Here is a 15,043-nt window from a genome sequence, read left to right as displayed (position 1 = left end):
GAGGGTTTGAAAATGTCAGTGAAGACACCTGCCAGTTGATCAGCGTATGCTCGCAGTTCACGTCCTGGTAATCAGTCTGGCCCCTCGGCTTTAGTGAATGTTAACCTGTTACTCACATTCGCTGCGGACAGCGTGATCAGTCTTCCGGAACAGCTGGTGCTCTCATGCATGATTGTGTTATTTGCCTCGAAGCGAGCATAGAAGTAGTTTAGCTCATCTGGTAGGCTCATCACTGGGCAGCTCTCAGCTATGCTTGCCTTTGTGGTCTAATGGTTTGCAAACCCTGCCACAGGCGATGAGCGTCAGAGCCGGTGTAGTACCATCTTGTTAACCGTTAGCCAATTTTGAACTAGCTACCATGTCCATTTTGACATCGCTGGACTAGATATCAAATTATTTGTAGTTGTCGTAAGCTAGCAGAATGCCAATTATTTTTTTAACCTGCTACAGTTGTCAATCGTGCAATTATGACCCGAATGCAAACCAGTGTAGAAAACACTTCTGGTTTCTGCCTTCAAAATAAAAATCACCTATACACCATGAACTCCAAAGCCTAAAAATAAACAGAAAATGCTTAATGCATGCTTTAGAACTTGGTCCATGAACTGATGAGTCAAAGTTAGTCATGTCACTAAAAACAAGTCAGTTATTTTGCTCCTTTATTCATACAATCTCATTATTGCAGGTACAGTTAAATAATAAAAAGCTATTTTAGAGTAAAAGGAAATAAGTTGGTACAGGCGGCTAACATCCTACTATATCAGAACTGTGGAAAAATGCACGTGGTCTCTACCACTGACGGATAAATTATTTATTTTAACTGAGAAATCAAGATACCATAAGTATGCCTGTAAAGGGGGTAGCAATGGAAGGCAACTAGGTCGCACCACAACCTTCCAGCAGCCATAAAGAGGCATTAAAAGCAGGAGGAATTGGGCATCTTGAAATGGAGTAAGATGCGTCGAGTTATATAGCCACGTGAAGAGGGAATGGGAAAAATGGGAGTCCACAGTCTTGGGACAGTGCAGTCTTGAATCTGGGGAGGTATTTCAATTTTCTATACACCATGAGAATTTTTGTCGATCTTCTTTTTCAAATGGTCTTTGTAAGCCAAGATGTCCCGGTTCCATTTGGTGATGGTTTGCTTTTCGCACACCCAGATCTCCTGGGCCACCTACGGAAAACAAAAGGAGAAAGGGGTTAAATAGGGACACAAAAAACAGGACAAGTACATACAAGTGCATTAATCCCAGTTGTTCCAACAAATAATTCCAATAAGTAAACTAGAGCCATTTCTGACAAGCTCATTCAAAATGTAGACTCCGCTGCTGTAGACTCGTGGAGTTTAACGGCTCAGCGCCGGTGTGCTATTGGCATGGCCGAGTGTCGTTCAGACACTGTGGCCCACAAATGCATTGCCCTCATTAGGGTTGGAGTACATTTCTGTTCATTTTAAAGCAACCGTTTCAATCCAATCTGTGTCCAATTGTTCGTTCCTCACCTGTTGGATGAGCCGGAAGTCGTGGCTAACCAGCATCATGCCGCCCTCATACTGCGTTGATGGCGTCAGCCAGGGCATCGATGGTCTCGATATCTAAGTGATTGGTGGGCTCGTCCAAGAAGAGCATGTGGGCGTTCTGCCCGGCCAGCCAGGCAAAGCACACCCGGCACTTCTGCCCGTCGGACAAGTTTCTAATGGGGTTCACCTGAAGGACAAAAAGAAGAAATGTCACCCATGTCAGAAGACCGTTACCCCAAATTCATATAAAGGGGTTGAATTTAATTACCAACTTCGGTTGAATTACAATTGACTACAACCCGGCCTGGGTTCAAATAGTTATTTTCCTGTCCTCTGAGCTTTCATGATACAAATGGAACAGTCCCAAAAGTACAAACCCCACTCCCCTGGCACAACAGACAGGCTCAAACGTTAAAATGACTTGAAAACAAAACTAAATGTTATCTGAAGGCAGGTCTGCAATTGGGAGAACAATATTTGAGGATCACAATTGGTCACTAATGATCAAACTGACCTGCTGTTTGCCTGTCAGCCCATAGCGGCCAATGATCTTCCTCATCTCCTCCCTCTCCTTGATCTCCGGGTAACACTTCATCATGTAATCCAGGGGAGAGGTCAAGTTCCAGCTGCTCTGTTAGATGCTGGAGAAAATAGAGTGGGTTCAGCCATGTGAATCATGGAGATTTGTAAAATGTCTAACAAACTTAACTTCAATCAAGTCAAATAAAAAGTAATCCACTTCACAACCACACACAATCAGTTGGTAAACAGATTCACTCAAATTCGCAGACTACTCCAATTTTGGAATTGTAGGAGCATACGCACTTAAATGATCTAAGACAGTTTAGTATACCAGTGTGCTTTAATGGTGTGGTACCTGGTGATATCTGCCAATCTTGGCGTGGGAGTTCTTGCGGATCATTCCATCAGTGGGGAGGAGCTGAGGACAAAGACAATGAGGAGACATTGGTAGGAATGGAGAGATGGCAGTTGTGGGATATCGGTTCAAAGAAATGACCAGGCAACTGAACAGGAAATAAAACGACCGTTTACATTTGGACCATTCTCACATATCAGTGAAAATTAAACTATAAACTATTTATGGTAACGTGTCATGGTATGGCTGAATGACAGGAGAACAATTCAAGTCTGCTAAATGGCCGTAACAATGTCAATACTAACCTCTCCCATGAGGAGTTTAAGCAGGGTGGACTTCCGGCCCGTTGGGCCCCACAAGGGCCACTGGGTGTCGAGGTCGATACCGAACTCAAGGTTCTTGTATATATGGGGCTGAATCATCAAACGAGGGGAAAACACAAGACAACAATATTGAGAAAAACATGATAATAGTGTAGTTTGGAGCTGGAATCTCTTTAGGTCTTTCGTTTAGGAACAGTTACAAAAAAACAAGTTGAGCAAAACATTCGTGAGGCAGAAGTGAGGTTGGACAAAACGTACCTGGTCATCAGAGTACTTGAAGCTGACATTTTGGACCATGATGACAGGAGGGGGAATCTTCCCACAGGGAGGAAAACAAAATGACAGGGTCTAGAAAAGGAAAAGAAGAATGAGTTAAAAGAGTTCAGGATGGTTTGCATGTGTTATTCTTTGATTCCTGCCTTGTGACACCCTGAAGGAAGCTATGGAATTATGGATTCTCTTTTGCAATGTACTATTATCCGGAACTAACAACCTGTGGCGTCTGCTCATACTCCTTGGCATGCTGCTTAGATCAGTTTACTATTATCCCGGAACTAACAACCTGTGGCGTCTGCTCTATACTCCTTGGCATGCTGCTTAGATCAGTTTACTATTATCCCGGAACTAACAACCTGTGGCGTCTGCTCTACACTCCTTGGCATGCTGCTTAGATCAGTTTATTATTATCCCAGAACTAACAACCTGTGGTGTCTGCTCTAAACTCCTTGGCATGCTGCTTAGATCAGTTTACTATTATCCCGAACTAACAACCTGTGGTGTCTGCTCTATACTCCTTGGCATGCTGCTTAGATCAGTTTACTATTATCCCGGAACTAACAACCTGTGGCGTCTGCTCTACCTCCTTGGCATGCTGCTTAGATCAGTTTACTATTATCCCGGAACTAACAACCTGTATGTCTGCTCTATACTCCTTGGCATGCTGCTTAGATCAGTTTACTATTATCCCGGAACTAACAACCGTGGTGTCTGCTCTACACTCCTTGGCATGCTGCTTAGATCAGTTTACTATTATCCCGGAACTAACAACCTGTGGCGTCTGCTCTATACTCCTTGGCATGCTGCTTAGATCAGTTTACTATTATCCCGGAACTAACAACCTGTGGCGTCTGCTCTATACTCCTTGGCATGCTGCTTAGATCAGTTTACTATTATCCCGGAACTAACAACCTGTGGCGTCTGCTCTATACTCCTTGGCATGCTGCTTAGATCAGTTTACTATTATCCCGGAACTAACAACCTGTGGCGTCTGCTCTACACTCCTTGGCATGCTGCTTAGATCAGTTTACTATTATCCCGGAACTAACAACCTGTAGCGTCTGCTCTATACTCCTTGGCATCTATCAGTTTACTATTATCCTAACAACCTGTGGCGTCTGCTCTACACTCCTTGGCATGCTGCTTAGATCAGTTACTATTATCCAGGAACTAACAACCTGTCTCTGCTCTACACTCCTTGGCATGCTGCTTAGATCAGTTTACTATTATCCCGGAACTAACAACCTGTGGCGTCTGCTCTATACTCCTTGGCATGCTGCTTAGATCAGTTTACTATTATCCCGGAACTAACAACCTGTGGCGTCTGCTCTATACTCCTTGGCATGCTGCTTAGATCAGTTTACTATTATCCCGAACTAACAACCTGTGCGTCTGCTCTATACTCCTTGGCATGCTGCTTAGATCAGTTTACTATTATCCCGGAACTAACAACCTGTGGCGTCTGCTCTATACTCCTTGGCATGCTGCTTAGATCAGTTTACTATTATCCCAGAACTAACAACCTGTGGCGTCTGCTCTATACTCCTTGGCATGCTGCTTAGATCAGTTTACTATTATCCCGGAACTAACAACCTGTGGCGTCTGCTCTATACTCCTTGGCATGCTGCTTAGATCAGTTTACTATTATCCCGGAACTAACAACCTGTGGCGTCTGCTCTACACTCCTTGGCATGCTGCTTAGATCAGTTTACTATTATCCCGGAACTAACAACCTGTGGCGTCTGCTCTACACTCCTTGGCATGCTGCTTAGATCAGTTTACTATTATCCCGGAACTAACAACCTGTGGCGTCTGCTCTATACTCCTTGGCATGCTGCTTAGATCAGTTTACTATTATCCCGAACTAACAACCTGTGGCGTCTGCTCTATACTCCTTGGCATGCTGCTTAGATCAGTTTACTATTATCCCCGGAACTAACAACCTGTGGCGTCTGCTCTATACTCCTTGGCATGCTGCTTAGATCAGTTTACTATTATCCCGGAACTAACAACCTGTGGCGTCTGCTCTATACTCCTTGGCATGCTGCTTAGATCAGTTTACTATTATCCCGGAACTAACAACCTGTGGCGTCTGCTCTATACTCCTTGGCATGCTGCTTAGATCAGTTTACTATTATCCCCGGAACTAACAACCTGTGGCGTCTGCTCTATACTCCTTGGCATGCTGCTTAGATCAGTTTACTATTATCCCGGAACTAACAACCTGTGGCGTCTGCTCTACACTCCTTGGCATGCTGCTTAGATCCGAAAAACTTGTTGGACAATTGTGTCACCGTGCGCCTGGCAGGGCACTATAATTTGGCCTTTTGTTTACATCATACCACAGTAGCAATAATAAGAGTACATCCAAACTCTGGTCAGCTGCCTGTATTAATACCCACTATAACTAAGGTCCATAGATTTTCCTGATCATGTGACTTGCCTGTCCAGGAAAAACTCTGGGCTGTAGCCAAAACAACAAACTTGTTATACCAAAAAGAGCACCTGTTCCTACCCTATATGGGAAGCACCACCAGCCCTGTCAAAGTCACTAAACAGACTTACTTGGTCATTCTTAACACTCTCAGTCAGGCCCGAGGCCACCATCTTCTGCAGAGTCTTCTCTTTACTCTGGGCTTGGCGAGCCAGCTTGGCTGAGCCGTGCCCAAACCGGGCAATGTAGTTCTGGTGGGGTAGTAAGGGAGAGAGAAGGGTTTACAAAACTACGAATGTTTGGTGAAGCAGTTCACTCCCATCGGCCACAAGCTAAGTGGTTCCAAAATAACCCATCACCCACATTAGCGGCGCCGGCTCAAATTTCACATACTACTTGTGTACGTGAAAGTGTCCCAAGAGAAAGGGGAGTTTACCTTCATGTGTTTGATCTGGTCCTGCTCCCAATTGAACCTCTTCATCTGGTTCTCTTCCAACTCCTCCCTGGTCTTAATGTACTGGTCGTAGTTGCCCTTTGAGGAAGTAAACAAATGCTTGTTTATAGAGGATTGTGTACCATTTAACAATTTAAAAAAAAAGGGATGTACCCCCACATCTTTCATTTACTTTGTTTTTATCACTTGAATATAGTACATTTTTAAATCATAGTAACTCACCAAGGCAAAATACACTATAACGTGTAAATGCAGAGTTCAACACACATTCTGACAGATGATATTTCATGACATCTAGCCAAATTTCCACGACCACCAATTGGTGGTGTCTATGCACGTACAAAGAAAGTAAGCGTGATGTGGTATCGTCGCTGGGAGGCTGCTCTGATCCCATGTAGCACCTCTTGTCATCGTGTAAGGTGGAGCAGCAAATCAATCAAATTGTATTTATATAGCCCTTCGTACATCAGCTGATATCTCAAGTGCTGTACAGAAACCCAGCCTAAAACCCCAAACAGCAAGCAATGCAGGTGTAGAAGCAGCTCATAAAAATAAGTGTACAAGACACCTGTCTGACTTGCGCCTGTGAGTGGACTGATCCATTGTGGAGATGGCACAGTCCATCAGTCCAAGACCTGTGCCATTGAAGAATTGTATATGGCGCAACAAATAGAAAATATGTGCGAACAAAAAGTGCGTCTTTCTCCCGCGTTAGATATTGGGCGCGGTCCTGAAACGCATCAGTGCGCTGTTGACTTGGCGCCTTTCCCCAGACCATGTTCCCATGTGCGTAATAGCAGCAAAGTTAACCACCATATTGGTTTGTCACAAATCTGTCTGTTTTAATCTTTGCCATGCCTTAAGAGGCTGTACATTTTGTTAGACCAGCCTCTCAGGTATTATTTATTTTAGTGTTGTTTACACTCCGTCCCAAATAGTCTGGAAAATTATATAATATTAATCCACAGTTTTCCTTGATCTCATTATCATGATAATAAGTAATGTCATTATCATTAGTAGGCTTAGTATAGCAGCCTTGTATAACCACCACCGAGCTGTAGGCCAAAGAGCGTGTCCTGTTTAGTCTAAAACACCATAACTTACCTAGGCCTATATTTCAATACTTATATAGGCTACTGTATCAATAAATTATTTTTGTTCGTGTCACACAGCATAAGAGTCATTCATGATTTGAAATGCAATCAAGCATTTAATTTAAAAAATAAAGCAACCATTGAATAATTAGCGTAAAAAGAGATGTAAACCGTTCCATTTTGGAAATTGAATTCACAAATTAATGCGACTTTAGTATTTACTGTAATAAAGGCTCAAAAAAAAAAACACTATATTTTTATTTAGGGGGTAATTTATTAGTATTTGCTTGTCTGAGGTAGAGGACCGCATAAGCTGTAGACCACACCATCTACCAAGACCATTCTCATTTATATTTTTCATCAAGGGTCTCTGTACTTCGCTCCGTTCATCTTTCCCTAGATCCTGACTCGTCTTCCAGTGCCCACCGATGAAAAACATCCCCACATTATGCTGCTGCCAGGTTTCCTCAGACGTGACCTTTGGCATTCAGGCCAAAGAGTTCAATCTTGGTTTCATCAGATCAGAGAATATTGTCTCTCATGGTCCGAAGTCCTTTAGGTGCCTTTTGGCGGCGAACTCCAAGCAGCCTGTCATGTGCCTTTAACTGGGAAGGCTTCCGTGTGGCTATTTTACCATAAAGGCCTGATCGGAGGAGTGCTGCGAGATGGGTGAACCTTCGAGCTCTGTCAGTGACCATCGGTCACCTCCCGACCAAGACCCTTCTCCCCAACTGCTCAGTTTGGCCGGGCGGCCAGCTGCAGACATTTTTTGGTAGCCTCCCCAGATCTGTGCCTCGGCACAATCCTGTCTTGGAGCTCTACTGACTATTTCTTCGACCCCGTTTGCTTGGTTTTTGCACTGACATGCACGGTCAACTGTGGGACCTCATAGACAGGTGTGTGCCTGGACCCAAACCATGTCCAATCAATTGAATTTACTACAGGTGGACTCAATCAAGTTGTAGAAACATCAAGGATGATCAATGGAAACAGGACGCACCTGAGCTCAATTTCGAGTCTCACAGCAAAGGGTCTGAATACAAATGTAAACACATTTTTCCCTCTTGCAAAAATGTCTAAAAACCTGATTTGCTTTGTCATTATGGGATGCTGTGTGTAGATTGATAAGGGAAAATATTTATTCAATTTTAGAATAAGTCTAACGTAACAAAATGTGGAAAATTGTCATCTCCCGTCTGGATTACTGCAACTCGCTGTTGGCTGGGCTCCTGCCTGTGCCATTAAACCCCTACAACTCATCCAGAACGCAGCCCGTCTGGTGTTCAACCTTCCCAAGTTCTCTCACGTCACCCCGCTCCTCCGCTCTCTCCACTGGCTTCCAGTTGAAGCTCCGCATCCGCTACAAGACCATGGTGCTTGCCTACGGAGCTGTGAGGGGAACGGCACCTCAGTACCTCCAGGCTCTGATCAGGCCCTACACCCAAACAAGGGCACTGCGTTCATCCACCTCTGGCCTGCTCGCCTCCCTACCACTGAGGAAGTACAGTTCCCGCTCAGCCCAGTCAAAACTGTTCGCTGCTCTGGCCCCCAATGGTGGAACAAACTCCCTCACGACGCCAGGACAGCGGAGTCAATCACCACCTTCCGGAGACACCTGAAACCCCACCTCTTTAAGGAATACCTAGGATAGGATAAAGTAATCCTTCTCACCCCCACCTTAAAAGATTTAGATGCACTATTGTAAAGTGGCTGTTCCACTGGATGTCATAAGGTGAATGCACCAATTTGTAAGTCGCTCTGGATAAGAGCGTCTGCTAAATGACTTAAATGTAAATATGTCAAGGGGTTGAATACTCTCCGAAAGCACTGTAAATAACATTTACTCCCAATAGCTAAACAGTTACCTATAGGGTACAAGATATGTTTTGAATTGCCAACCTAGTTAGTCTTATATCATATTTCATAGGCTAGGCCTACCTGATGCTGCAATGTCCGACTGTTTCTCTCCTTGAGCAACGGCCCACTTGTCTCACACATGTAGGTGATGCACACAAAGTGTCATTCGATCCTGGCAGACGTTGCTTTAAATTTTATTGATATAATATTAACTGCCTGAATAAATTACACCAACAGAAATTAATGTTCATGACTTCTCAAAATTCTCAGATTTGATCATTTTCCAAAACTCACCATGGCCTGGAAAACATTTTAAAATTATGACTTTTCCAGTATTTTCATCACCGGACAAACCCTGTAAATGGTGGAAGTCTGAGCTTTAACTGGGCCCATTTGGGTAAGTAAGTTTAGTGAACTAGTGTTCATTTATCAACTGAGGACAGGAAATGCAACTGCTCAGACCTGGAGAATTATTATAACCAGACAAACAGCTTGTTGGTCCACGGTGACCATGACAGAGTGCAGTTGCTCTTACCGTGTAGTATTTCAGCTTGCGCTCGTGCAAGTGCATGATGTTGGTGCACACGCCGTTGAGGAAATCTTGCGAATGGGAGATCAGGACCAGAATACGTTTGAATCTGTAGAATAGGAGTAAGGCTGAAACTTCAGACACTTCTAAATAGCAACAATGACAATTCTTGAGAGGCATTATCCTACAAGGTCAGGGACCAAAGTCAAAAGGTAACTGCCAAAGTAATGGAAACACTTGAATAAACGAGGGATACAAAGAATATTGAAAGCAGGTGCGGTTCCGGGCTAAGCTATTAACATCCCATCATGCTTAGGGTCATCTATTAAAATGCTGGGCAGGCCATTACTTTGGTTACCACAGCTATGCCTTGCCTGGCTATCCAAATGCCTTGCTCCGGACATGAGTTTCTCCGCAATGAGTCAGGATTCGAGTACCCCCAATGATTGATAGAACACAAACACATTCTTAGCTATTCTGAGTACAGCTGCATTTAGAAAATGTGTCATTGGCTGTGATACTGATTGGTTAGAGATAAGCCAATCGCTGATTTGTACAACACCCCTCCTTTTGACATCACCACAAAACGACGGCAGTCTCCGACTGAAACATGTAGTGAAAACAGAGCAGCGGAGGAATTCAGTTTGAGTCCCCAGGCAAGGCTATGACCCCATAGGATGACAATGCCCCCACCCACAGGGCACGAGTGGTCACTGAATGGTTTGATGAGCATGAAAACCATATGCCACCTCAGTCACCAGAGCTCAAGCCAATTAAACACCCACGGGAGATTCTGGAACAGCACCCGAGATAGCATTTTCCACCACCACCAAGAAAACACCAAATTATGGAATTTCTGGCAGAAGAATCCATCCAATAGAGTTTGAGACTTTGTAGCTTGTGGTGGCCCAATGCCCTATTAAGACACAATGTCATTGTTTCCTTTATTTTGGCAGTTACCTGTATATAGCTAGTTAGCACATAACTATAAACTCCATGAGCAATGTCTAAAACAAATCTGTTATCTTGGAACTAACAACCCTTGTGGCATCAGCTCTACACTCTTTTGGAATGCTGCTTAGATCAGATAAACGCTTCGGTCTAGTTTTTGTCAACGCGCCCCCACACGGAGAACAAACTGCCTGGCAGGGGCACTATAATTCGCCTTTGTTTACATCATGTCACAGCAGCAATAGCAGCTTAAAGAGAGTAGATCATGTAAATGTTCCATGATTTTCCAGTTTAACTCTAGAGTTGCGACTTAAATGTCAGAAGAACCCTGCCTTCAATCTAAGGTGGCCTTTCACATTAAAAGTTATGATACAGGCACAATTGTTTCTAGAAAAGTCGTGTCCTACGTCTCACACGTCTAAATGGCCTTACTGGCTAAGCTCTTCCTCCAGCCACACAGGCATCCAGGTCCAAGTGGTTGGTGGGCTCATCCAGCAGCAACATGAACGGCTTCAAGAACAGGGCCCTTGGAGACAAGGAACGACAAAACCAGGTTAGTAGGTCTTCAAAACAACAGTGATAAAATAGGCTTATTCACACCCTCACCCCCAAAAAAACAGGGCATTTGTGAATGAAAAACAATTTACAGGTAGGTCTTAGAGGTTGTGAATTAGATATTTTACATCTAAAACCTCTTAAAATAGTTATGACTAAAGGCATTTGGGCAAAGTGAAACTCAAGAGTGAACAGAACGGCAGGGATCAGATAAACGCGTCGGCCAATTTGTCTCACTGCGCCGCTGCACTGAGAACATACTGCTTGTTGGCGGCGTTATCATTCGGCCTGTCTTTACATCACTCCCAAACAGTTCTGAGCCAAACGCCTGTGATTCATTAGAATATAGAGATTATAGGATTCGACCAGTCAAGTTAGGACAGTCAAAGATAGGAAAGAAAAATGTTTGTGGTTTGATGTCATTTGCCCACTTGTGTCATTTAGCCAATTCTAAACAGAACCCTCACAGTCCCCATCGCTCTTCATGTAGATTGACAGTTTTCTGGACAGGTGTAGACAGTTGAAGCGAGGCTTGAGAGAGTCCAAGAAAAAGACTGCACTCAAGGCCTGTATTCATATGGTGTCTCACAGTAGCAGTACTGATCTAGGATCAGTTTAGCTTTTTTACATTATAATGAATGAACAGGGGCTTGGGGCAGATCTGGGACCATATTCTCAGAGTAGTGGTGCATATCTAGGATCAGGTTCCACCTGTCCATTATGATCCAAAAGTTAACTGATGCTAGATCAGCGCACCTACACTTGGAACCTTTATGAACAAGGGCCCAGATCCCAAATATGCACTGAGACGCGTTAAGAGTAAAGGTTTGTCTTTGTATTGTAAATGTAAAGGGTGGGTTTGTACCTGGCCAGAGCAACGCGCATCCTCCAGCCTCCGCTGAAGTCCTTAAGCTTCTTCTGCTGCATGGAGGCGGTAAAGCCCAGGCCGTGGAGGATCTGGGAGGCCCGCACCTCAGCCTTATCTGCGTCCAGCTCCTCCAGGCGCTCATAAAGCTCCATCAGCTTCTCACACTCGGCTTTAATATAATAAATAATAATATATGCCATTTAGCTGACGCTTTTATCCAAAGCGACTTACAGTCATGTGTGCATACATTCTACGTATGGGTGGTCCCGAATCGAACCCACTACCCTGGCGTTACAAGCGCCATGCTCTACCAACTGAGCCACAGAAGGACCATTAGGGGGAGAGAAACAGAGAGATGAGCTTATGGGTGGAGGACAATGGAAAAGAGGGAGACGAGCAGGAGATGGTAACAGTCGGGGTGGGTGGAGAGAAACTTCTACTCTACAGTGTTTATTTTAACTGGTTGGAGCGAAATGGAATCACGGTTATTATCCCACCAATTAAGCCTTTGTGCCCTTGTCCCGATGCTACATCGTGAAGGGTACACATTATGCAGGACTATTCGGGACATGGGAGGTAGTGTACCACGCCTAGGAAGGGAAGCTGCCACAGTGAGCACAGTTCCCATGGTAACATGGTAATTCACAGTACTACAACCAAACCACCATTATAAAGCAACTCACAGTCCTCGGATGCCAGGCGCTCTGCCTCCTTCTCCAGATGGATCCTTTCCGCGTCCACCTCCATGACACACTGCAGGGCAGTCTTCACTGGGAGACATCTCACGGGTCAGGTGGTAGATGTCAATGTGCTCTGGGATAGGTACCTCACGGTGGCCAATGGCTGCCAGCAACATGGATTTACCTGGAAATAGAAAGATTTGTAAGTGTGTCCTTTAAGTAGAGCTCAAATGTGTATTTGTAAATAAGGTGGGGATACTTTCAAACAAACTTCTACACAGAAGATAAAGGGTCTACGGCTGCTGTTCGGTTATAAATGTCATAAGGGGCCAATACATATACACAAAAAGTAACCCTACCCCAGCTAGAGGTTGCTCCTGGGAAAACTAGGGCATATTATGTCCTGAGGAGATAAAGGCTGAGTTGGCTGAAAGATGTCCCGCGTGGACAGGTGTGACTAACACCGAAAATGACCAAACAAGGTGTCCCAAAGGCACTGTTCATTAGAGCACACCATAACAAAATGTTTCCCAATGAAAAGAGTCTTAACGGATACATTCTTCCCCAAAACACATTCAAAAGCGCTTACTTTCGCTTTGTGCCCACTGAACACACCCATGTGATGTAACCACTTACCAGTGCCGTTGAGGCCAATGAGGCCGTAGCGGCGGCCCGAGTTGAGCTCCAAGCTGGTGTCCTGCAGCAGCTCCTGCCCATGGAAGGTGAGCGACATGCTGGTGACGTGCACATCTGTGCTGTTGGGGTGCGAAGCCAGCACGCCAGTCACCGCCCGCGCCTCAGTCTTCTTCAGCTCAAACTCATCCATCTCCTTGGTCAGGCTTTCCACACCTGTAACTCAGTGACATGGAGGGCCATTTAGTAAGTAATTTCTCCAAATTAACTGTTACCCATCTCTACTTACATTAATCTGAAGAACCAGCCTATCCATTCAACATGAGAGAACAACCACCTGGAATACAAATACATTTCTGAAACCTGAACTAGCAGTGAAGAGGATTTAAACCTAAGCCCTTCTTTAGTTGCTCTATGATTATCAACCATTACCGTTGCTTATGGCTCCATTCTCCTGGCCTTCCTCTGGTCTCTCTCCTCTCCATCCTCAGTTTTTTTTGTCTTCTGGCGGGATTTGGCGGCTTCCTTCTTCTTCTGCGCCTTCTTCTTGGCCAGGTCGGAAGGCATGGCTGCTGCTGACCTCGACAAAATTAAACTTGAAGACAGAGAGCTGGGGTCAAAGCAGGGAAAACTGGTTCAGTAAGTAACATTGTATTGTCTGCATCTGGATTATCAGGAGTAGCTAATATGGTAAGCAGTCATCAAGTGAATCAAAATGCTGGTGCCATTTCGTTTAGTTTGATACACCTCATTACCACTACCAAGACAAATTAAAGTAATATCAATTTGGTTGGAAAGGGTCGCCCGTTTGTTATCCTCATTCATGAAGCATGTTGCTGACCAGCCAAATGACACATTAAAATGTACCTAACCCTCTTAAAGCTCTGCTTGATCTGGCTTTAGTTGAACTGCTTGCAAGTCCTCCCTCCGTTATCATTCATATGAATCGCAATCGAAGACGAAACATTTAAAAAAAATGACTAATACATCTATGGTTAGACCGCGGATAGATTTTACGCTCAGTTACCTAATCACATTGCGCAACTAGCAAGCGTTAGTTAGAAGCTAATCATATTGCGCATTGCATTATAAATGCCAGCATCATTTACCTGGTCAGCTGAGTTAGTCATCTTCTAGCGTAACAGTAAGCACTGAGTAACCGGGGTAGCTAGCCAGGTGGCCTAGTATGGCTAATCTCACGTATCGTCCTCCTTTTCCTGTCTTTTAACTTACCATGGCTGGCTACACGACTGTGTTATATTCGCTCAGAACTGTAACTAACGTTCGCTAGCTATAGACATTTACATCAGTTTGCCAACTGCAAATTAACGTTAGCTACCTAGCTGTTAAACTGGCCCACTATTTTAGTGAGTGAAATATTTAGGCCCTACCAGGTTAGCTGAAACTGGCTAGCCAAATTACCTCCGAATCTCGAGCTACTAACTCAGCTAAGCAATTTTATCACAAATCCAGGAAGTCAGTGTGGGCTTTTATACATCTTTCGATCTGTTCAGATGCCAATCATCCCACTGGATAGAAATCCCCAAATGATTTTTGAAGAGTCAGACAGCCGGTAAGATAGCCGGGTGGCTAATGCCGAGAAACTCGTGGTCATCTTTTCATTGCATTGTGTAGCAACTAGAAACTAACGTTAGCTAGGTTACCTGTATGCTAGCTAACGTTTTCAAACAATTCAAAACTAACAAACAGATCCTGCCAACAATTTATCCGATACATTTTTTACTAAATCCAAAAAGATTTAAACACTATTTGTGACTCTGTTAGATATATATATATATATATATATATATACGTTTCTAATATCCTGTTGGCATTTTCTTACCGGTCTTTTTCCTAGTTCACGCGCGGCTGCGACGATGTTGGAAAACGCACGAGAAAGAATGAGCTCGTTGTCGCGTGTCCCAATGCCGGCTCACCGACCAATGAAACGCCGAGTTGCCTTTCAAGAGCAACTTTCTCATTTTAATAACGG

At 44.2% G+C, this 15,043-nt stretch overlaps 1 long non-coding RNA gene and 1 pseudogene across 10 annotated transcripts; both read right to left on the bottom strand.

Annotated features, from left to right (window-relative positions):
• Positions 1-642: 642 nt before the first annotated feature.
• On the bottom strand, positions 643-14,971 carry LOC127926761 (ATP-binding cassette sub-family F member 2-like; annotated as a pseudogene).
• LOC127926762 (uncharacterized) lies at positions 3,244-5,250 on the bottom strand. 10 transcript variants are annotated; one of them, XR_008125044.1, is made up of 7 exons: positions 5,150-5,250; positions 4,939-5,078; positions 4,519-4,728; positions 4,241-4,310; positions 3,716-4,047; positions 3,491-3,578; positions 3,261-3,351 (listed from the first exon to the last, which is right to left on the bottom strand). It is a non-coding gene; the product is annotated as an uncharacterized LOC127926762 (long non-coding RNA). The 10 variants fall into 10 exon arrangements; XR_008125050.1 differs by having other exon boundaries at positions 3,716-3,977; XR_008125049.1 differs by having other exon boundaries at positions 4,519-4,658.
• Positions 14,972-15,043: the final 72 nt, after the last annotated feature.

This window comes from Oncorhynchus keta, unplaced genomic scaffold (genome assembly GCF_023373465.1).
Source record: "Oncorhynchus keta strain PuntledgeMale-10-30-2019 unplaced genomic scaffold, Oket_V2 Un_contig_8199_pilon_pilon, whole genome shotgun sequence".
In the NCBI taxonomy this organism is placed as follows: Eukaryota; Metazoa; Chordata; class Actinopteri; order Salmoniformes; family Salmonidae; genus Oncorhynchus; species Oncorhynchus keta.
The sequence above is the reverse complement of the archived record's forward strand: the minus strand, read 5'-3'. Positions and strand labels throughout refer to the sequence as shown.